Here is a 25,285-nt window from a genome sequence, read left to right as displayed (position 1 = left end):
ATTGACTAGTCAAAAAATATTTTAAATAACATCCTGCAATTGTTGAGTGTGATCTATCATTATTTAATAATAACATGTATTTTATAATAAATAAATATGGGTTTGTGATGTCTATTTTACCTATAATCCTCCTCAAGGAATCCCAATAAGAATATAGACTTCATAAGTATAAATATAAAAAAATATATATATAAATGTCATGGTATTTTAAAAATTATTTTGGTCAATTGACCAGTCAGAAGAGTCACACAATAAAGACGTACAATGAGCATTTGTGATAGTGAAGACTATAAAACAATTTTTTCTTCAAAATACACTGCCCTCAAATAATTAACTGATGTTTACGACAATACAATACAATAATAATATGCAACTTGGAATAAAGAGAATTACGTAATTAATTAAGTAATTAAAAAAGTGCCAGTAGTTGATCCTCTGCATTGAATATAAAGGAAAAAAATCAAAACAGACAAAATCTCGATCTTGCATGATAGACAGTGCAAATCTTTCAATAAAAATTAGCTGTAACTTTGTATTTATAGAATCTTAAATGTGCATATTTTAACACTTTTGATTTCTGTGGTTTTCTTCTGGTTATTTTCTAAACCTGTCGTCATTTAGTCGATCAAAATTTTAGGTAAATAATTACTATCCTGCCTATTTAAACGTTTGTTATTATTGACGTTCGCTGAGAAGAGTCAAACATTCATTTTGATTCTGGTACCATTTTCAATAAAAAGAAAAGAAAACCTATCGACCCAAGCAGATTATTTAGTGCAAGATGTAGTGGATGTTCACTAGCACATTACATGGCTTAAAAATCTAAAAGACGAAAACGGTGTCACGATAAATAACATATTTTGGAGGGGATCAATATGAATGTCCACCAAGCTTGGTAAAGATTGACGATTTAACCTTTTCAATGTAATATTGTGAAAGACTGAAGAATTCTAAGAGATCATTTAAGTACGGTTCTAAGATAATATTTAAAAATAGCGAATAATGTTTGTTTAAATGTCGAAATAAATTCTCAAAAACCGGGAATAGTGAGGATTCTTGGAAAACTTTCTAATTTAAATATAAAAAAATAGAAAATTGACGAGCATACATAAAAGTATTCATGGAATGGCCATGTCAAACGGCACGTCTAGCGAAACTAAATATAGACGTGACGTGACCACTTGCGTAATCACTTAATCCAAGAAGATACTTTCACAAATCTTAGAACACTACTAACGCATACACGTCTGGGATGCTATGACGTACATGGGATTCGTCTGGCATTTAAATCAGTCAATATTTTATCAGGGCATAATAAACGGTATATATCATATGTCTTAATTGTGAATAGGTGGATTCTTAGGAAGAACGATGTTCAAACTTACAGATTTTTTTCAGTTGCCAACTTCGACTAGCGATAACTTATAATAATAATAAAGAGTATTTATTTCTTCACGCATAACAATGTGTAAAAGTGTTGAAAGGAAAGAAGAAATTTAAAATAGGCAAGACGCACGGTGGAACAAGGCAATACAAATGGCCGGACATGACGATTTTTCAAAAGTTTGATTTGAATCGACAAATTTTACATTGTAATAAGGCTTTTGGATACCTACAGATTGACAAAAAAATGTAACGTTATGATGGTAAATATATAAAAATATAATAAATATATAAAAATATCGGTTAAATATGGCAAAATATTTTCTGCATTTCAATCGTTCAAAAAAACGGTTTCTTTTCAGAGTTCAACTTTGCACTTTGTAGCACAAAAGGGCGTAAATATAATTTTTAGACTCTCTCTGAATTCTGTGGTACTAAATTTTTTCTACTAATGATTTTAAATTTTTAGTTTTATTGACTTTTAAAAGAATTGCTAAAAATATCTGAATAATGTGTTATAAGTCAGACCTGGCCAACGAAATATTTGCAAAGATTGACTGTGACTACTGTGACTACTATATGATCAATATGCAAATGAAATGGAAAAATTATTTATAGATTTTTATAGGTGGTACTATATGCCAGCACAAAATTCTCATGCATGGTGCGAACATTATTAGAAATTTTATATTTCCCACATGGAGAAGCTACAAAAGTCAGAAACAAATATTTCCTAAATTATAGACAGTTTCAGGTAATAAGAAAATATGTTTTTAAGATACACCAAGTTATTAAGAAAAGTCGTCTTTTGAATCTCTTCATTTCTTTCATTCATTTCATCAAAGTTGGTTCTGGATTTTCTTTACTATGTTTTGTAATGTTTATGCCTGTCAGTAACAAGTTTCTATCTTAAAGAAAACTGTAAAATGAGAAAATCTTCGTTAACCATTTATCTTCAAACTTGGTATAAATTAATCCAGAACAATTTGTTTTAATAATATACTTTATATATAACTAGGTCCTTCGAAAACTGAAATGATGTAAGAACCAAGCAGGGTTAAACCTATAAATTTATTTCGATTTTTTTCCTCTTGCAAGAGCTGTTTTGCATATCAGGAGTGTATTTAAAATTTTCAGTTGAAAATTGTTAAGAGCACGTCTTATACTTATTTTAAACCGAAATAAATATTTGAAATTAGTGAGACAAAACACTGTATGTAAAATTTTAGTAAAAAAATTGCTAACTGAACGTTTAACACTTATATCAAACCAAAACAAATAATTCAAATTAATGAAACACAAAATGTATTCATTTTTAAACTAAACAAAACTTAAGATATTACTTTTTCTATTATTTTTTAGGAATGCATGTTAACCCTTTAGTAGAATAAAATTTACTATGTTATGTATGGTATGTTACTTTATATGTCATGTGTTATATTTAACAAAAAAAATAGATCTTCGTTGCATACATTTTATATTTACAAGAATTGCTTTCCAAAGAAAAGCTATTATACTTATTTATGAAGCACTACTTGAACCGCTTCTATGCTATGGGATTCCAATTTGGCGAATATGTATTCATTCTCAGCCGCTATAGTTAGGATTATGTTATATAGTTATATACTGTATAGTACAGATATTTTGCAGTGTTAATACACTAATACATTGCTTATTTTGAATCAATCATGACTACCAAATTAGAACCAATATTCACAGAAACGGTAAGGTCCGTAAAATTAAAATAAGTACGGACATTTTCTAGAGAAGTCAAAAATCGCATTTTAGATTACTTTCTTTCCCGGTATGGTTAGTTTTTTAATTTAATTTTTTAATTTTCTAATAATTATTTTTGGAATTGACACATACAGCTTTATTTAAACTTCAATGTACGTTTGACCAGTGCATAACTAGGTATTTTAGAGTAGAGAGTAAATTATGGTATATAATGGTCGATATAATGCAAGTTTGATACACCCCAATTTAGTCATGAGATTGATTTGACATTAGCGGAGCGCAGCGGATAAATGAGTGACTGAAGAAGTTTAATAACGTTTTGCAAAGTACTCACGTAATACGACCATAAGTTTCTCGGTACATTGAAATATAAAAATGATATAATGATTCTAAAAATCTAAGTAACCTAATGAGTTAAGAGTTTATTTAGCAAATCCTTAATGAATATGGTATTTTCAAAGCTCCTTTTTATTCGAATTATGATTTCCGTTGTTACCATAGTCATAGTCATATAATTATTGTTGCTTTGTTTGCCCTCAGTACTTTAAAAAAATACCTGCGTGTATGAAGGTAATTAATTATTCTTATATTTATCTAAAACTCGTGCGTCAATTGCCAATTCCTATATTCTTCTGTTTTACGCGTAATTTATTTGCAACGAGCTCTCAAAATCCACGTTTTTACAGGGTGGTATGTCGACAAACAAACGCTGTTTGCTTAACAGATTAGTCTATTTAGTCGAGTATTTTCAACGCCAACAAGGGGATTATTTTGTAAATTTCGCGTTTGTTTGATCTTTTTAATTTTATCTGCTGCGTGTGTGGTTTGCAAATAATTGCTGAGATACAGACAGAACAGACAAATACGAACGCGTTTTGTTTTCCTTATTGTCAAAGCCCGAAAAGTGGAATGTTGGAGACGATTGAAATTCAGTTCGGTTGACTCTACCACTGCTTGCAAATCTGCAGCACTTCTGAATATCTCAAAAACGGATTTAATCAAGAAAGCAAACGCTGAATTTTCAGAAACAAAATTTCCCACCCGTTTGGAGAATCTCTCGGAACTTAAAAAGTACACCAGCTATCAAAGTGAGGTTGTCATACTTAAACTTTTCTTAAAAGTCAAGCTTAGCACTTGTCTATAATACCGAAAATCTCTGTCATCGAATTTGGTTCACCCAGTACATTTTACAATAATAACGCATCCACAATAAGAAACATTCTTTTAATTGATCACGGCCAAACAAACAGCAAACCAATTATTCTAATTCATACCTCTTGCCTTATATAAACGATTATTGTTGCACCAAAATAGTATGAGACCCTAAAAAGGAAAGTAACACGGAAATTGCTTCGTTCAGAGTTTAAAATGGCTCGCTTAAAAAATGTGTAGAAAAAATTTTATTGTATGCGAACTAAAATAATATCGATTAGATGTGCAATCCAATTAAAAAAATTCTGAACCCGTGAAAACATTTCTCTGTTACACCCTTCATGTCCGAAAAAGGAGACAAGAATGTGCAATTTTAAGGAGAACTGCAAAATTAAACCGCAACTAACCAAAACTACAACTAGGTGGTGAATAATACCAGAAGAATATTAAGCTAGAAATATTTACAACTTCCTAGTAGAAATCCATGTAATAAAGTTGTGATTAATTTTCATTTTATTATTTTGTTATTTTCAATATACATCCTTCTACTTATTATGGATGTTTGTTTATGCTTGTTTTAAATAAGTACTTTTTTATCACAGATGATTGATTTTTCATTCAGAAAAAAGTAAGGAACACTGAGTAATTTTTTTCAACGGGACTGACGTCATCGTAGCTACGGCCAATCCGGCTTTTCAATTTTTCTGGTCGACATTTCCTGTAAAATCAAGCGACCAATGGAAATAATCCAACAACGACTCATAACTATAGAAAATATACAAAATGAATTCTTTTCAGTTCGGTGGATAATGCGCTAACGCCAGCTGCAAACTTTCACCTCGATGTAATTAGGGCTATAGGAACAGACGCTGGTAGTTTGTAATTAATCTCCGAGTGCGTTAGGCTTTTCGATCAGATACGCAAATTATATAGGTTATTTTCTTCTTGTTTCTGTCTTAATGACTCTATTAATAATAATTATTAAATGCGTATTTTCAAATCTTGGAGGGGTTACATTTGTAGACAATAATTTTGCTGATAAATTGGTTAAGGCTTTCGCGGCCCGTTGATAAGCTATTATCTTGATTCGGGTTTAAAGGCCGTCGTCGGTTGGAATTACTTCCTAACGTTTCGCTAGCACGAGTGGCGAGCTTCTTCAGAGGTCCTTCCATCGGAGATGGAAGTAATGCCAACCGATAACGGCCTTTAAACCCGAATCAAGATAACAGCTTAATAATTTTGCTACTCTGAACTGTGAAAATCAGAAAAAAAAGGTAAACCAATAGAACTTAGTTATTCTGCTTATTAAACAAAGCTAATTTTTACATCCCCCACTTTGAACTACCCTATTATTTCCGGTACTCTAATCACGGGTTTTAACAATGCGCTGCTTTTTGCTCCTAACAAAAAAAAAGCGAGATAGTTAGACCTATATATTTCTTAATCATGTGACACAGAGACAAGGCTTTGCATTTTTCTTAAATTATTAATTTTGCACAAACTTAGACACACAAGACTTAAGCTGCAATTAACAAATTATGAATTTTAATATGCAATATAGCAATTTTTTTCTTCTATCGGACCAAAGAACTGTTTTATCAACGAAGTCCCATGCCTATTAAATAATTTCTCTTTTAAACCCATTTAAAAGAGTACATATAATAAACAAGGCGTTATTTTACTGAATTATATATTTAGGGTACTTATCTGGTACATGATACAAAACTCGTTAACAATTCCGTTTATGCGTGCTGTTGCTATGCTATGGAATTAAATTTAGTTTAATTTTTTGGGTATTGAATTTTATCGATAGCAATGTCTGTGACGTGTAAAAAACCAAATAATAATTAATTTTATCTACCAAAGAAAATAATAAGTCCGCAGAAACAGTGTTTTTCATATTTCAGTTTATTAAACGCTACGTTGTACGATTTGGCAACCCAGCATTGCAACTTTCCTTAAAAGTTATGGTTAGTTTTGGCCGCTTCAAAAGTGCTTTCCAATATCTTACTAGTTCAGAGGATATTGGATGTATGCTTATTTTCTTTACGAAATATATAGTTGCGAAGACTAATATTTTCATTGTAAGTTACATTTAACGGAAAATAAACAAAATGTCGCCGTTAATGACAATGTCTAAGAATGAAATAAATAAAATTTAAATTGACTTATGGTGAGGGAAATGTAGCAAAAAACCCAGTATTTCAATTCATTTTATTATTTTTTTAATTTTCGGTTGTTTTTAAATATGTTTTCACCTAAAAAGGTGCGGAGCTGTCTTGCATTTGAGCCCAATCGTCCGTATAAGAGAAATAATTTTACAATAATGCCGGAACGTTATTAATACTTTACAAAGTAGTGGTTTATTTAAACTAACATTCTATACCAAGATTAAGTTCACGGACGCGCTTTTCAAAATACGTGAACCAATTCGATAAACATCAAGGGTAAGGCAAACATTTGTCTAACGAAACCGGTTTTGGTTAGTTTAACGATGGAAAATCACAAATTGCGAACCTACAAATTAATATGAGGCTTTTGGAAAACGTGCTTCCCTTAAAGCTCTTTAACAATGTATTGTTCGACAAAGTAAATATTTTATGGGGCAGATAAAACGTGACGTTCACAATCAAAACGTGGGTAATGTGTGTGCATTTGTTGAACATTTCACACACTTGTGATTAAGCTGAAATAAACAATAGCCGTCTGGGAATTTTTTTTGACACGATCCGCGATTCCGGATGTAACCGTGGTCGGTTTTTAAAAAGTCGCATTTTGCAAAGGTAATTTTCATTTTTACAGTTATAAGAATAATACCTGTATTATTCTTATATAAATATTATAGATAAACAATTTACTAAAGGTACTAGTTTTCTATTCTATCTAACATCGCGAAAGGAAAAGAAAAAGTACACACATTTTCAATTCTGTTAATTTGAACGTTATATTTTAAATGTGCAGTTCCCCGAGAAAATAAAATGCAAATAGTAATAGTGATTAATATAAAAAATGCAATAAGTAAGTCAAAAGGCAAATTTTTTTGAAACAGACATTTGCTAAGTAAAATCTATCAGAAAGAGCAATAAAATTTACAAAAGTCAATTTATACATAAATAAACCACTTAGAGACAAAATATGAAAGACATCAAATTAACATACTTCCTGGTTAATAATTCAATACAGTATAAGTTTAAAAATAAATAAATAATAAAAACATACTTAATCTTTCAAAGAAACTTCCATAGGCTACTGTAATGCTATTTACAAATCTTCTGGATTCAGCTAAGCTCTAAAGAAGCCAACAATCCAGAAGAGTTGTAAAAAAACCACTGTTATAAGCAATCAGAATAAAATTTCAGATAATACATAATTGCTGTACAAGTCAATCTTTTAAATGCATTTAAATTTGGCAGTCTATCAAAAACTATCAAACATTTGTTGACATTTGTAGTGTTACATTGATCGATAATCATGAACAATAATAAAATAATTAACCCTGTCAGAAATTTATGGAAGTATCATTTTATTATTGATCTTAAAAATAAATATTAAAGCATTAAATATCATTTTTTGTATTGCGCACAATATTTGTGACAAGTGACATACTACATTTTCCAAAAGCTGTTGAAATATGCAGAGGTATAGTATGGGTACTTTTTAAAATCACTTTCATTTTGTATAGGTTGTCTCAAAAGTTTATTTTTTTAAATGGAACTCGCTATATTGTTGGATTCTATGGTCAAAATAACTGTATGGTGTTTCAATGAGATTTATGATGCCTTAACCTTAAAAATTTTTAAATAATTTGAAATTTGTCAAAATATAACCTAATTTTCATTTCTCGAATACTTATTTAATTTATGAAAGCGACACTTGCAGAAGAGCAAAAATTTATTATAAACTACTGAAAACCTTAAGTGACCATAAATGGATTTAAACTTAACAGAATGCCATTTGATTTAATGGATTTAATGGATGTCCATAGCCAGTTTTACAGTTAACCACAAATCTTATTTAGAATCTAGAATTGCTACGATGCACACAGTTTTTCGTAAAACCTAATGTAATATTACATTAATTTTAAAAAGTAAGCAGTCACCGATATATATATATATATATATATATATATATATATATATATATATATATATATATATATATATATATATATATATATATATATATATATATATATAGTGTTTCATTTCTAAAAACCAACCGTTGGAAAATTGGGGATTTTAATTTCTGATTATTAGCAATATACTATAATAAAATTTACTCTGACAAAAATAAGCTCCGATTCGCGAAAACCGGAAGGTCCTATCTTCAAGATTATTAATCGATGAATTTAGATTAAATTAAAAGTAGATATTTTGAATAATAATTGAAATTAAATTATTAAGCAGTAGATTACGTTTAATATTAAATAAATAAATTACACACACAAAACTAAAAATATAATTAAACATATTAAATCTGCGAAACATTCAGGGAAGTTTGCCTAAGGACGTCGAAATTCGAGAATTCTTATTATTTTTGTAAAATTAAAAGGGTGCGCATATAAACCATATCTATTCCGCACAACTTTTCAGCAATCTGGGCATTTTTGAATTTCCAAGAAAGACTGATACTTGTCGATGGGCGTTTTAACTCAAAGGAAGAGCCATAACAAAAACCTGGAGCCGCAGGCCAAACATTTCGTATGCTTCGCGTAAGAAATTAACAGCTCGCTTCGCCAGCTCAAATATTCCATTAGACAATGTTCTCTAATTCTTCTCTAATCAGGTACTTCGGTACACAAATGTAAGTAACGGAATTTTACTTTCAGGCAAGCCGACAAACGGACTGTTATTTCCTGTTTTATCTTAGCGCAGTTCCGTGCTAAATGGAAATCAAACTAGAGCGCATTAGAAATCATTAATTTTGCACTCAAGTAGACAATTTGTTTCTAGAACATGTACAATTATTTTCAATAAATATTTATTTATTTTTAGGAGTCGAAAGATATGTTGCTTCATTTCTGAAAAAAAAAGGAACGCAAAGCAATAACACAACAATATTTCAAAAATTATGGTTCCGTACCATGTACTGCAGAAACTGTCAATATAATATACAATCCCGTATAACAATAAAGCATTGTATAGCGTGTACCTAATTTATCGAATTAATAGTAAATAACATGGCGGTTTAATAATTCCCACATATTTGCAATCATCTGTAGTTAAACTAATGCTATTTTAATGAACCGCGCGTTTTATTTACTTCCCTAATGCCGATGGCATTGAGTAAGGTTGAAGCTTCTCAATTAGACAATTTATTTGCGAAAACATTGAAAAATCAGTAAATTATTCTGATAGATTTGTGATAACGTCCCACAATTTCCTTGATATTAGCTGAGCCTCTTCGCGTTGTTTCGTATTACATTTGGAATCAGTTACATATAAACATGAAGCGAATTAACATATAGAACTTTAATTAAAAAACACAAAGGCGGCCTACAAAACGACCTTGTTTTATCGAGACGCTTTTGTTCTCCGCCCACTTCATCGTCTATATGCGCACATCACAGTTTTCACTAAATTGTCATTGCAGCTCGCACATAATTAAAATGTTATCGTGCGGATTCACCATATGATTCCGATTGTTAAAAACAATTTATATAAACGTTTCAATAGCGAAGTAATATCGCACTGACCCCAATAAACACTATACGGCAAACTGTATCTTAAACGAAGTTATTGATTTGCGATCGATATATTTTCTTTTTTCTTTACCAAAATCAAATAGAATTTCATACGAGGGCCTGCAATGGAGTAATACCTCACTGTTCCTATTCCTGGGGGCCTCCTTTGGTCTCTGTCTATCCGTCTGCACATCTCATTCTCTTATTCTCTCTTCTTCTATTTCTATGACTAATAAGCGATACATCGCCTTGCATGGCCCCTAGCAGTCTGCGTTTACCAAATAATAGAATAACATTTTATTTCACTATCTTTGTATAATATCGATTTACAATTGTGTTACTTACTACCCAAGGCAAAGCTATAATTATTATAAGACAGTGAAGGCAACAATTAATTTAACTAACAATAAAATGTAAGAAATAGACTCACAGCTTAAAATCGGATGTTAAACATACACAGAAGATACGATCTAAGGGTTTTCTTGGAGTTTTGAAGATTCAGCCTCTTAATTTTGTCGGGCAGACAATAAAAAATCTATAAATCACAATCATTCTTTTTCCATTTTTTACAAAACTCCTGAATTCGTGCTGCGTCAGTTTTTGCTGACTCGAACTTGTTAACGTTTCGCCAATCATCCTGCAAAAAGCTACGCAGGAGGAATCCAGAAGTTTTGTAAAAAGTATTACAGCAGCCTGTGGAAGTTTCTTTGAAAAAATAAATAATTCTTTTTACAATTTTGAATTTTCGATATCACAATTCTTCAAGTTGCGATTATGAAGATTTGAGGTGCCAAAAGCCTATCCCCCGCTTCTGAGCAAAGGGCCAATTTAAATTCATGGTGGAGAACTTATCGAAAATCGAATATTACAATCTTTCTTGTTTATCTCATAATCTCAACCCACCTAACAACCGGTGCCAACTAATTAATTTTGAGAACAGGTCTCTAATTATTATTCTATCTGCGCTACCTGCGGTAGAATAAACAGGAGATGAAAAGGTTGGTTAATGACAAAAGATGATTAAAGTAGCAATAAAATGCAGCCATTTATTACAAAAAAAAAGCATAATTGCTTTACCGCAAGGCTAACAGAAAACGGATTCCCGGATAAGCTGTAAAGATTTTTCAGGACTAAATCTCAAACAGCATAAATCCTTAAAGAAGAACTGACCTAGAGGATATCCGAAGGCGAAATTAAAAAATCGTCAAGGCCAGATCTGTACCCCTTTTTCCCCTGAGGATTTCCCGAGTGTTACTAATCTTCGATTCAATGTTCCAAAAAATGCCGGCACTAGGCCAAATAAAATCACTTTGTGCCTGCCGCATGTTTTATTTTAGTCAAGGGCGTCAGACTTTGGACCCGACGAATGTCCAAATACAAACGGGATCTGGATCGCGTTCGTTCGATTCGGCACGTGTTTCAGGCGCTGTGGTTTATTGCTTGTTGATTGTGGTTATTTTTTTTATTCCATTGCAATGCCATATGTGCTTTTAAAGAAGGTTTCAATTTTGCTGGATCGGGAATAATAACAATTTGTACAGTAAAATATTTTTTATACTCGGTTATCACATATTCAAGGTCAATTTGGATTAATGTAGATGTGAATATTTCCAATAGCGACAGTTTTACTAATTTGTTGCCCTAAATCAGTGAATTCCATTTCTCGCAAATTACAATGAGTAAATCATGTGTGAAATCTGTTGTATCAGCTTTGTGAAATCCGTAAAATCTATTTGTTATTTGAACAAACCTTTGAGAAATTAGTGACATCTTTGAAATAATAGCATATCTCTCAGGTTTTGTTGGATTTCTGAGCATTCTTTATTAATTATAACGTTTTTTAATAATAAACAAATTAAATGAAAATATATAAATAATTAACTATTATTAAGTGATTTGCGGATGTGCTAACAGAGTGCTATATAGAAAGTCACTTAATGAAACCCATACAGGTAAATAATCTCACATACGAATAATAATAGCAAGTTTACTTATTGTGGTGCATAAAAGGAAATGTATAAGCTTGCTTGTACTTATTCGAATTTTTTATAACTTCTAAAGTAAATTAGTATTCTAAATCCGATGATTCTGTATAAACGAAGATTCTGGAAAACATAATTTTTATAACAACTTATGGATTTTATAAACTTCATTATTTAGTAATTCAAGATTGACGTCGACAAAATTTCTTCCCACTTTTTGAAAAGAGGTTTTAAAATACCGTATTTTTTATTTTTTATTAAATAGTTTTGTAAAAAATAATTTTCAAAATTCACGAAATCTTTGTGAAATCCGCGAAATCTATGAAATACAGTTTCGAATAGCGATTTATCTTTCGGAAGTAGGTGATCCCTTGTTTTAGAGGAAACAAATTGCATATTAATTAAAAGGCAGTAGTCTAGGACAGGCTCCAGCGTCAACCGAAACCAGTGCCGCAACAAAATTACTCACACGAGCTCAACAGAGCCCTAAGAGCTACCGGTAATTCTGAACCCCCCGATTTCGATAAAGATGTAAATGATTTGTGTCGGTCGGCGAACATGCAAATTTTCCGGACGAGAAAAGCCGTTGGCTTCCACGCGCGAAGCATTTTACTGGCACTTATTTTACCGTCTCCATTATACAATTGAAGCGCTTGTGCGCAACATAACAACAAGAGGATGAGCAATGTCAGTGGGAAAATCGTCAACATGTGAATTTAAATTTACATTATTCATTTAGTTATTAACTGCCTCTCCAACTCTAAACAGTCTAAACTCCAACTGTAAACTATGACGTCATGGTATTTGCACGGTCTACAGATAATTATCAATGGTTGATAAAAAGTCCAGTCTGATATTGATTGTCAGTAGATGATAAAATCTGTTGGCATAATTGCCAGAAATCAGAACCAATGTGTGTGAAAATTAGCGACAAATTTAAACAAAATTAAACTGACGTAGATGCGGGAAGAATCTGTGACAACGTGCAATAAGTTTTTGATGATGTAAACATCAGTTTAACAAGACTGTGATTGAGTAGACCTTTAGTAGACACTTGTTATTTTAAGTTTAATTTCTACCTACCACTAATTCTACATTATATTCTGATCAAATTATGTTTCTACCGAAAAAAATTCGTAATCTTAATATAATCTCTAAATATGGCGACAGTGTAGACTGCAGCGAAAGATTTTCCAAATAAAAGTCGAGATCAAGAATAAAGTTAACCAAAAATAAGCCCGATCAAATTCGGATTCTAGAGGAGTCTTGCTTTATCGCTGACGTAATTCAATTTTCACTTTTATAACCGCCCGGGCGTGGAGAAGTTTATTGCATTGTTCGACGTGTTTGTTCCGCAGAGCAAACTTTAAACCTTAGCTCTTCAGGTGTACTCGACATATAATTTTTCCGCGAATGTGCCTTGCTCACTCTGATTTTGTTTTATTTACTGATATTAAATTTACTCCGCAATGGTAATCGCGAGCATCGGGGAAAAATACATTTGGAAATGCTTTCTTTAAGGGAGACTTCAATGACCTTGGTAACTCCAAACTCGTATCCGTTTGACTCTGACCAGCATAAAAATAGCGAATTAACCGGTCATTAACCTGGACACATGAGATGGTCTTGACCCTGTATAGCCTCTCAGTATTATTAAAATGGTATTCGTCCAGTCCTGCGTGAACTTTCAAGGCAATGCAATCGAACTGGAAAGAAAACGCAGATTATAAAATTTAATACTCAACTTTTTTTTTCAGCTACGCAACCAGTCGGTCTAAAAATAAAGATATAAAATTGTTTTTAATCGAGTTTGGGTTAGTTGATTGACTATTACAGCCGTGATGTTAAACTTCTGTACAAGCAAAATTATGCCAAGTGTAAAAAATTCGGAAAATAGAGAAGTTATCAATAGGGATCCTTCATTGTAACCTACTGAGTTGTCAAAATACAAACCCGTTCAATATTCTCCGTAGATATAAATACAAAATTCAATAAAAAAGGTTTTATAAAAAACGTGCCCGAGGAAATTTAGAAACCAAGAGACAACTGTGCTGGACGCTAAAAAAATCGTTTTAAAAGATGATTCCTAGAGATTTGTTGACCTTTGCAATAACTGTACTGACGTTCATCAGGTGGGAACACACAGAAAAACCAAAATTTACAGATTTATCTTGAAAAAATTGGAACACTGTCCTCTATAATTGAAATTTAAATATAGCCGTGAGTGGAGTTGGTAGCTCATGTTGTTGCAATTAGCGCTGTTTTAAAAATTGTATTTAATTTCCATATTAATATTACGCCAATATGTTAAGCATACTAAGTTGTCATTGTTGCTATAGTTTTGCAAAATTTTCATTTTTGATTCATAATGTGGGGTAATTGTTATTTTTGGCGTTCCTACGTAAATTGCCATGAATTAAAGTTGTTCTTTCCAATAGGCGATTGATAATAATTTGATAACATGAATATATGAATAAATATAGCCCTTTTCAAGGTCATTGAAGTGATTTTTTGATATAATTTGTTATCCGTGTCTCTGAAGTCCTGATAAAGTTTTCCTGTGCGAAAGTTGAAGATTGATTAACTATAGCTACTAATAAACTGAGTTATAGTTCGCCTAACGATATACCGTTATCTACTACTACATAATCCGGTATCTAACTTTTAACTTTTAAAGTTATTCTACATGAAAATAATTACTATCGTCACTGGACTCCCCCACATTAATAATAATTTCTGATTCTAGTCTACTTCTGTTAACATTGTCTTCTTCGATTACATTTTCTACATATTTTTTCCAACTAAAAGCAGACATTTTTTCTACCGCACTTCTAATTAATTTTATTGCCTAGAACTCAATTTCGCGGAGTGTTGTTTCTTCTTAAACTGCAGAAAAAATTGCAGTGATATGATGGAAGACGGCCAACTTTGACATATGAAGTGTTCCCACTATTCTGGCATGGTGGACATCAAGTTGACTTTTTGAGACCCCACGTTAATTTTATGGCCCCACTTTCCCCAGATGTCGATTTCAGAAATGGAAACACATTTAAAATGATAATTTTGACAGCAACGGGCAAAATGTTCGAGTCATTTATTCATTTGAATTTGACGGAGGTTTATCATCCACGATTATTGCACCATCGACCACAATCTCTACTTCTTCATTTGGTAAGAAATAAATTGTAATAAAATGTATATGGTGCCGTAACAAAAATGGCATCCTGAGTTTTGAAAACCAATTGAATAACAAGTTAAGTAAGTTGGTAATTACTAAATAAAACTTACAGCAAACTGGGAAAACATCCATATTAAATCGATTATCTACATAAGATTTCGTATTACTTTCCTAGGAAACTGTCTGTCCTGTCTAATGGGCAAATTCAACTTGAAATCGAGCTACTCCAAGTAAAGACTGTTTCAGGAAGATGTCTAAAAAGCACGCTAATATGAATTAATATAAGAGTTTCTCTACTCTTAAAATACAACAGTCCGCACGGCACAGTTCTCGTCTGCTAACATCTTAAATGTGGTCCTGGCTTGTGGTACACGTACTAAAAAGAAATGCGGGTCTTCAACTTATTCCGAAGTCAGAACCATAAAAGTTCAACCTACTGGCGAGATGTTGACTTTGAAACCCCAATGCTGTGCTGTGATTCTATTCAAAAAATTAACAAGTGTTATGCAGATAAAAAGAAGTGAGTAAAGGTCAACTATAATAAAACCAAAATACAAATTCAATATCCCATAATAATTAACCATCAGCACAATATTCTGTCCTGGTAAGACTGTGCCTTTGCTACTTTTAACACATTTGAAGGTCGAATTTATTAGGGGCGACTTCGTTTTTTAACTTTGCCGTTTTCACCTTTTTGTAAAACGAAGCGATTGATAAAATCCATTAGTCTTGCTAAACAGCAAGCGTAAATTTTATACGCAAAATCAGCCGGACACCTGTCTAATCGAAGCAATTAATAATTTGCGTAATATTTAGATGATTATTCTTTAAAAACCGTTCACTAGGTGATTAATTTTACATCCATGATTAATTCTACATTCATCGGCGTCTAATCAGTTTTCATTCCTTTCCCGCGAAACATGTCCAAGGCTTCTCCGATAATGTACCCCATTTGAAATCGTTAATTTATCACACAACTACTTTGTTGTTGTTTTTAGGGTTTCAATATATTTCAAAGAATTTGCACGGTACCGAAGTTTAGAATTAGGGCACATTTGTCTTATTTAAAAATAATTGAATAACTGAAGCGTTTTAGCTTCTAAACAATAAAGTAAATATGTGTGTTACAACCAACAGAGCAACTACATGTGCGTAGGTATAGGATTAACCAGAAAATTCGTTATCATAATAAATATTTTGTATACATATAAAGCAAGTATTTATAGTCTTTTTGACTCAGACAAGCTATTTATTTGTAGTACGTGATAATAATGGTAACAATATAGGGCGGCAGATAATTATGGAGCAAATAAGCCAACAAAATAACTGAATATATCTAATCTACATTTTAAATTTAGAAAATAGAAATAAATTTTCTGTACCAATATAATATTTAGGCCTCTGGTTTGGACATGTTCGACAAAATATTTAAACTGCAGAAACGATATGGGTACTTAACAAATGTATATATTACGATTAGTGTACAGTATGTCACATTTTTGTGTTGCGGTTTTAGACTTAAGTTTTACATTTTTGGATACTAGGTTATTTGGAAATGTTGTATTTTTAGAAACCCTTCGTAGTTCGGCTGGACAGGGGTTTTTACGTATGATCCAGTGACGAAAAACTCACAAATTTCGATACACAATTTAAATTTATGTTTTCGTAGTGGATCAACCTGGACATCTTTTAATCTTATTATTATGAGCTTTTCAAAATGCGAAACACGAAATAGTTATTTTTAATACAAAGCATGTTTTTTTGTAACATGGTTATGTAAAAAAGTTAGTTGTGAAACAGTCATATTAATTTAGTAATTGCTCTTCTTTTTGCTATAACTCACGGTAACCCAAAAGAAATTCCTATTTAATATTGTACACACAGCAGTTTAATTTGGAATAAATTATATTTACGTAAAAAAAAATCTGCGTTTTCCATAAAAAATAAATTATTATATATATAAATCTCGTATGTATATTTTTGAAATATCAACAAAAAGGCTAATAAAATTACAAAGATAATACAAAAAAACAATTTTAGTTTACATGTTAACATTTGTCAGTTTCAGAAGAAAACTGACTACGTCACTGGGTCCTACATTTATCACCCTTTCGATAAAGTTACGCATAGCCGAGCTACAAAGGGCATTAATAATTGCAAAATTGCTAAAATCTAAAAAAAAATTGTTTATACCACCTTTGATTTAATGAAAAAGTAGCCTTGGCTCACGAAGGCTAGCTTTATTAAGTACATAAAAACATAGAAATCGCTAATTTATGTGTAAAGAAAAGATCTTATATATGACTTCAAAAGTTAACAAAAGCGGTACATAAATTTGTATCACATTTTCAAGTAAATCCAAAATAGTAAAAAAAATACTTTGGATGTGTATTGCCATTTTTGTTAAGTCTATAGCATGTGCGTGAATGCACCACTGGTTTTATCTGTGAAACAAAACTTTGCAACAATTAGCGTGTTCTTTAGTATTATTTTGGGCCCTGTGTAGTGAACGTTACAGTTCGTAAAACATAGCATTTCTGAGGTACTTGACTCAAAAGGAATTAGAGTCGGCTATGGAGGATAATTAAATAACAATGAAAGTCGTAAGTATTACTTGGATTTACGTATTCTTATGTGTTGTAGGGTTCCATTTCTTGTAAATTCGTGCTAAAATGACTGACGAAGAAGATATGAACGATAACATAAACCTACATAGTTTGGGGAACCAAATGATATAGTTGGAACTTTCGAGTTACATACACCGAATGATATAGCTGTCCTTCAACAGTCCTGTAATTCGTCAACTACCGAACCTGAATGGGACTCATCAGATGATGAAACCCTGAAATTCAAAAGAAGACGTATGCTTTCTGCAAATGGCAGGCTTGCTTCTACTGTCAAATGGAAGAAAGGTCAGATTGAGTACACTCACGCACCTATATCCGATGAATTTAGTTCATGCGAGGAACTAAAAAATAGGCTTTCTGGAAAAACTCCGCTTGAAATATTTTTTATGTTTTTTGATGACGACGTGATTGATTTGATTTTAAATCTTACATTGGCTTGCGACTTTTAAAAACTGATAAAACAATTACTCAAGGAAATGTTGCAACTGTCATAGATGAAGTGCCTTATGATAATCGAGGTCACCTCATGATTGTTCATGCTAATAAAGCCCAAAGGAGATGCAGAATCTGGCACAGCCACACAAATCACGTTTCTAATAAGTGAAATTAATGTTGTGCATTTACATACTCTATGCTTTGTAAAATATCACCAAAAATGAAACCGCGTGTTACAATTGGTATGATATGTTTATCATAAAATATTATGCGTTTTTCTGTATCAAATCGGGTTCTATTTAGAAAACAATCTACTTTTAGTTGTTTTCTGTCGAATTTGAACTTTCTTTTGTATATTTATGTATAAATTATATGTTACATCTTATGTGCCCCAAAACATTATTTAATGTTTTTCCCAGTGGTTCGTTTACCCTCCAGTATTTTTTTGTTTGTTTCAGATCAAAAAAAGATTTTTTTTTTTATGCTTGGGAAAATATGGGTTAATAAGACATATACACCATAAAATTATCAAAACTGGGACACACCGTATACTAGTAATTAACGAAATAAACGGAGATATCAACCAATTTCCCTTAAACAGCATCTATTTATAAAATTAACTGCGTATAAATAACCTGCGTTTAAGATCGTCACGGGGGTCTTCTATATTTACCAATTGCATACCAAAATGCATATTTTATCACTCACTTCGTAGCGCTTTGAGTAATAGATAATAATAAATAATGATACAGATAAACCTTTGATCGCTGCTATCTCTTAGCAGTTAGATGTCAGCATTATGGAAATTAGCCAAAGTATTAAAAAAAAACATACATATAACATGCATGTGCTGGATGATTCATTAATTAGATGCACATTCCTCAGTTTAAAATGGCAAAAAGTGGACGTTAGCTTCGGTCATCAATGATAATTGTATCGTATCTTGTTTATTTTTTGTCCTTTGCGCTGAGGAACTAGCTCGATTAACTAGCGTATTAACGAATCATCCTGTATATAATTAAGTGACACGTAAAAAAATGTACCTTAAGAAAAACCTCGAAGTAACGTGTTCTGCATCTGAAGAAACTTCGGCAATACCGGAACAAGAACCAGCGAGTACAAAATCTTTCCCGGTCTGCTATAGACAAACGATTTACAGTTAACGAGATCAGTTTCCGTTCGAAACGGTCATCACAATTGGTAAACAATCGCGATTGGGTCAAGTCGAACGACAGTGTTCGCACACGCACGTTGATTTTTTCAATATCGTCCGTCCTCATGCGGTTTCAGCGACCGGAATTGAACTAACTCCCACCAGTCGGAGACTTTGGCTTTTTAAACCGATTTAAAAAACAATAAACCACAGCGTCCGAATGTACGAAAATATAATCAACCACGAAGCAGGTAAACCGACCGATTGAGATTCCGAGTGTATTTATTTACACGGATGCGGCCCCAGGACGAAGATGAAACTTGTTTGGGTCTTGAAATACTCGGGAGATGCCAAAGCCTAACATTCACGCGTCCGACCGGAGTTCCAAATATTACGTATTTTATTTTCCTTGTATTTAGTGTTATCTTTACTTTTCCTTTAAAATTTTTAAATATAAATTTGTCATCTTTTCTGTCCAATTTAGTAGCGTTTCACTTCACTCTTTTTTAGTAGTATACCCACTTTATGTTGTGCGTATGTGTGTGTAAGTGCCCATCTCATTTCAAAATTGCTTTAATAAAACACATTTATAAAAGAGGAGAAAAAATATTCTTGAGAATTACAGGCCAATAACTCTTATATCTAATCTAAAAGCCTTAAAAGTTCGGCTAGTTTCTTTTTTTACTAAAGATCATATAATATCTAATTGCTAGTTTGGTTTTACTGATAACAAGTCAACTAATGATGCCATTCCTATGCAGTAGTCAAATATCTATAGGCTTGGAGAATTCAAGACCATGTGCTGCAGTGTTCATTGACTTAGCAAGTAAGCCACTCGCGGTTTATATTCAGCTGGTATAAGAGGACCTGCTCACTTACTAATTGAAAGGTACCTGAAAAATCGACACCAAATGGTTGAGATTAATAACCGTTTCAGTAATCCGAGAACTGTAACCACAGAGTACAGTCCTAGGGCTCATATTTTTCCATATATATTCATAAATAACTGTTTAACATTGATGTTTTCGGTAAAATCATTTCTTTTGCTGATAATACAGTTTTGTTTGTTGAAGGTAACGATTGGAACGAAGTCGAGAACCGCATTAGTTCGGACTTGCAACTTATGTCACAGTGGCTTGACAATAATTTATTAACAATCAACTCAGATAAAACGCAATACTTGCCCTTTTCAAATTATAATGATCGACTACCTGCAAACAATAAACTTACTATAAAACTATTGTTTAGGGACAGTTGTCTTTACGTAGAGTTGAGCATGATACCTGAATTCATATTGACTCAAATGGAACTTCTATATGGAACAGTTAGTGAAAAAGTTACGATCCTTAATGTATTTATTCCGGCAACTTACTAAAATATCTCATAATAAATTACTACTTATTTTTCACTGGTGCAATCACTTATATTTATGGAATAATTGGTTTGGGTGCTGCCTGTCATATAATTCTTCAGCCGCTTTACGTTAAACAAAAGGAATTGTGAAAATTATATTTGTTAAATCTGCGATATCCATCTGACTTCATTTTTACTCAATTTCAGATACTTCACATTAAAAATTTATATTACAAATATATATAAAATATAACTTACTGGTTAATTCAAAAACTCACTAGAATGAAACACGCTTTAAAATTGGAGAAAACTTAACTGATGGACAAAAAAAATCCTTTTATACTGGTCAAAAATTTTTTAACGCACTACCTCTAGAACTGAAAAATAAAATAAAATTAAAATCATTAAAAAAAAATAACTAAGCTGCTAATTAAAATAATAATAATAATAATTATTATTATTATTATTATTATTTATATTATCATTATTATTATCAGAGTCGTATATCTGGGATTGTTTGTTCGCTAACCAAAACTAACCAACAACATTTTGAATAAAGGCTGTTTATTATAATTATTTTTATTATTATTTACTACTAACCTTAATAGCTAGTATGTAATATCCATACAAATTTTGTTTACGGAAATAAGTTATTAATTAACAGTTTCAGTCAAGCTCTGAAGGAGGAATGCAGAGGTTTTGTAAAAAGCATTACAGTAGCCTGTGGAAGTTACTTTGAAAAATCATATGACGTTTCCTAAAATTCCCTATTTAATTTTTTATTTTGGTTAGGAAGACATGAAAAAATAATTAAGAGTAACTACTTTTTGAGAGCTTGCAAAATAAGTACTACTAAGTACGTAACTTTAAAAAAATCTTTTAAATGGCCGATTTAACGACTTCACTCGGGTATATTTACGGGTAATGATGACAACAATGTTGTGTTTACCCAAGAACTTCTTAAATACTTGTTAAATTTTTTGTAATCTTTTCCACAATACCCTAAGTTGTTTTGTTCTGATACACATTTTTTTATTAAATCTTAAAAGAAAATAGTTTTAATTTTTTTTTATTCAACGTTATAAGAAAATTGTTTTATATTCTACACCTATTCGGAACAGAACAATATTGTAAACTTCTTAAATACATTCAAAATAATTTTTCGTAAGTGAGTAAAAATTATAAAGCAAACTGAAAATATAAAAGAAAGTATATCCACGAAATTATGAATTTCGATTGATAAGTAAGAAAAAATAATTTTGCCTTACACCTTACAGCTACTACATCCAATACTGCTAAACTTATATTTACTTAATAATTTTAACAAAAAAAATCATTCGATGTTCGTTTTCTCGGAAAAACAGAAACAGAGATAACAGAAAAAGGATTGGGTCATTTTTTTTGTATTGGTTGGCAATGAATTCTATATTTTCGACCCATCAACAGCAAGTGCTTGAATCTTTAACACACCAAGTTCTGCACAACTGAACAGCAACGAGGAGGAAAATCACATACATTTTCTAAATAAAATGGAAAAGAGTAAAAAAAAATGGTTGCTCGTAAAGAGTGATTTGCCGTAGGGTTAGTTTGAAACTTCAATCGGCTGACTAACTTGTTGGGTGGCCCTATGCAGAAGGGCCATCCGATTCCCAGGTGCACCGATTGTATTTCTGGATTGCAAATGCGTTAGGGTAAACGCAGTTTGCATGCAAGACGAGTTTCTAAAAAAAAAGCAATTTCTATGTGAAGTTTTGCACGCCATTATTGTTACCACGCGATTTCCGTTAATATTTCATTTAGACTAACTGTGCCGTAATATATGATAAGCGATAATTAATCAGCATTTGCGGCGGACACATAAATGGCGAAATTTCAATTTATAGTGGTGAAAATCGCAATTTTTTCAAATGGCTGATAAAGGTGTCGCACTGAAAGGTTTAAGTCCAGATACGACAATATATTTTCGAGAAACGATAACGTCCAGTTTTCTGAAAATGTGTGACATATTCAGCGGCATTACTTATCGATTTACGCTGACTTTAATGCACCCGTGCGGTTTTAGAACTACCGTCTAAGGTCACACTTAATAGAGTTTCACGGTTTTGAATTAAACGACTCCGTCATAATTATTATAATCTGCCGCAATTCAGTTGAATTTATCTTTATTTTTTCCGGAAATACCGAATAATGTTTGTTTTTCTGTGTTAGAGACAATTTTTTTTGTCACGACTGCCGTCAAATTATTTCATATCGAAAATTGTAATTCGTAATTGTTTGTGTGTTTTCCTATCAAATGGAGTTGTACTTTCAGAGCGAATTCTGTTATATTATTGTGAATAGGACGGAAAATAGAAATAAATACTTAACAAAAAAGCCCAAAGTTAACTCTTTGGTGAATTGACATTTACGTTTTAAGTAAATACAGAGTGTGTAATGAAACACCTTTTTTATACTCAATGTTGTCAGATATTGTGTCGATACCCGACTCCATCTTTTCCCAGCAAGGTTAATATGGCAAATTTTTTCTTTTGACATTAAATTCCATATTTCGTTTAATAACAGAGGTAAAGAGATAACTAAAAAAACAAGATGCTCGGAAAAGATGGAAACTGTACACGTAAAAATCTTAAATTTAAATAAAATTATTTTTCACAACATAATTTCAATTCGAGTCAGCAGTTGGCGAAAGTTTAGTGGTGCATTAATTTTGATGCGCACTTTATGTTGAACGTCAAGCGTAAGAAATTTTAATATCATAATTAATTATTCTCATAATAATCTATTTCACCTTAGGATTACATTTCCTACATATTAAAGCTCTGCCTGTTATTTTGTCTACCATAATTAATGGCTGACATGTCTTTATGAATTTTCTGCCACGTGACCTGAAAGATTAAGCTAATTAATAATTTTATGGCTCGACTGATATAAATACAAAACTAACCAAAAATGTTCAATATTTTGGCCTGTCGAATCGGCTCGGGTCTTGTGAATTTATTTAATCCTAGAGAAAGTTCCCTCATATTTGTCTGATTTTTCTTTTCAATTAACTTTCCGCTGCAAAGGCCACATGAATTGACTTGTTGATTGCACATTCTATGGCCGTGATCAGGCAAGCGTGGGAGGTTTTGACCACTAACCACGGGGAGAAATTCCTGCGGACTACGCAACGCCGCTAATTTGTGGAAAAATAGAGAACTTGATTTTATTTCCTACCTTCCTACCTTCCTACCACAAATCGTTGCCTACGGTAAGGTTTCGCAGGAAAGGCTTGGGTTTATCGCGTTGCCTAAAAATGAAGAGCGAAAAAGTGTGAAGACTTGAAGGCAATAAGTTTGACAAGCCATTTGCTACACAGTTGCCAAATTTTATACCAGCAATGCAGAGCTATGAACCACAGCGTATTTGCATGTTTTGCTGACTACTAAAAGGGTTTTGATAGAGTGAAACAACAAAAAATAGTGGGAATTCTGAAATACGAAAGTTTGGATGGAAAGGAAATCATTATAGTAATTAACCTATATTAGAATCAATCAGTTTTTGTCAGAGTCGGAAATGTCACAATACAAGAAATGATCATACTGAGGGGTGTAAGGCAGGGCTGCATTATTTCTCCTTTATTATTTAATAATAATTCAGAACTCATATTTAGAGAAACTTCATAGCACATAGACTAAGGAATATCTTTTAATGAAGCAATATTCGATATGCAGACGATACGGTCGCAAAATCTTATGAATAGAATAGCAGAATGTAGCCAACATTCACACCAAAAAAAAACTAATGATTCTAAGAAAAGACAACATTAATAACTGTGAGCTTATGATCAACCAAAAACCGATAGAGCGGGTGAGCGGTGTAACTTATCTAGGAAAATTATCTATGCCCATTGGTAGATCGTTCATGTAAAAAATAAAAAGAATTGGTCCTAGTATGCTACCCTGTGGTATCCCTGTACTTTTTTGTAAGATTTCAGATTTTGTAATATTGTTTCCACTTTGGACGATGACGTGCTGTTTTCTGTTTGAAAGGTATGATTGTATCAAATTGAGTGCTTTACTGCGAATCCCATTTCTCTCCATTTTATCCAATAAAATTGTATTGGTTATGCAATCGAATGCCTTACCGAGGTCTAAGAATAAACCCATGGCTAAGTTTTTCCTCAAATTGCTCCAAGATAGTTTTTTTGAACTGAATAATGCGAAACTGGTTGATCTGCTTTTTAAGTAGGCATGTTGAGAGCTAGAGAATAATTGACATTTATTCATAAATTCAACTAACCTAGAGCATATCACCAATTCAAATAGTTTGGAAAAGCTGGGTAAAAAACTAATTGGTCTATAGTTATCTAGATCTATTAAGTCCCCTTTTTTGTAAACTAGTTTAATTAGAGCTAATTTTAGTTGCTCTTGAAAGACCGCTTGCTTCATTGAGTTATTTATTAAGTAACACAAAACTTGTATTACTGGAATCGATAGTTTCACTATACTAGCCGGAATTTGGTCATAGCCGGTGCTGTATAGTATAGTATAGTAAGTAATCTGTGGAAGTTTCTTTAAAAAATTATACCATGTTATTTTTGAAAAAGTAAAACTAAATTGT

The 25,285-nt window shown here is 32.0% G+C and overlaps 1 protein-coding gene across 3 annotated transcripts in view; it reads right to left on the bottom strand.

Annotated features, from left to right (window-relative positions):
• The window catches only part of LOC132703727 (sodium-coupled monocarboxylate transporter 1), a 93,434-nt gene that overhangs the window by 48,327 nt on the left and 19,822 nt on the right, over positions 1-25,285 (bottom strand). Inside the window, exon 1 of one of the 3 annotated variants that reach the window (XM_060673162.1) lies at positions 19,221-19,585. The exons of the other annotated variants lie outside the window; for them this stretch is intronic. The gene's annotated coding sequence lies outside the window, so the exon portion shown is untranslated. Of the gene's footprint in view, positions 1-19,220; positions 19,586-25,285 lie in introns of those variants that run through there. 3 annotated transcript variants of the gene reach the window in all.

The sequence above is a fragment of the Cylas formicarius genome, unplaced genomic scaffold (assembly GCF_029955315.1).
Source record: "Cylas formicarius isolate icCylForm1 unplaced genomic scaffold, icCylForm1.1 PGA_scaffold_6__28_contigs__length_40554024, whole genome shotgun sequence".
Lineage (NCBI taxonomy): Eukaryota > Metazoa > Arthropoda > Insecta > Coleoptera > Brentidae > Cylas > Cylas formicarius.
Note: the sequence above shows the minus strand (reverse complement) of the source record. Positions and strands in the feature narration are given on the sequence as shown.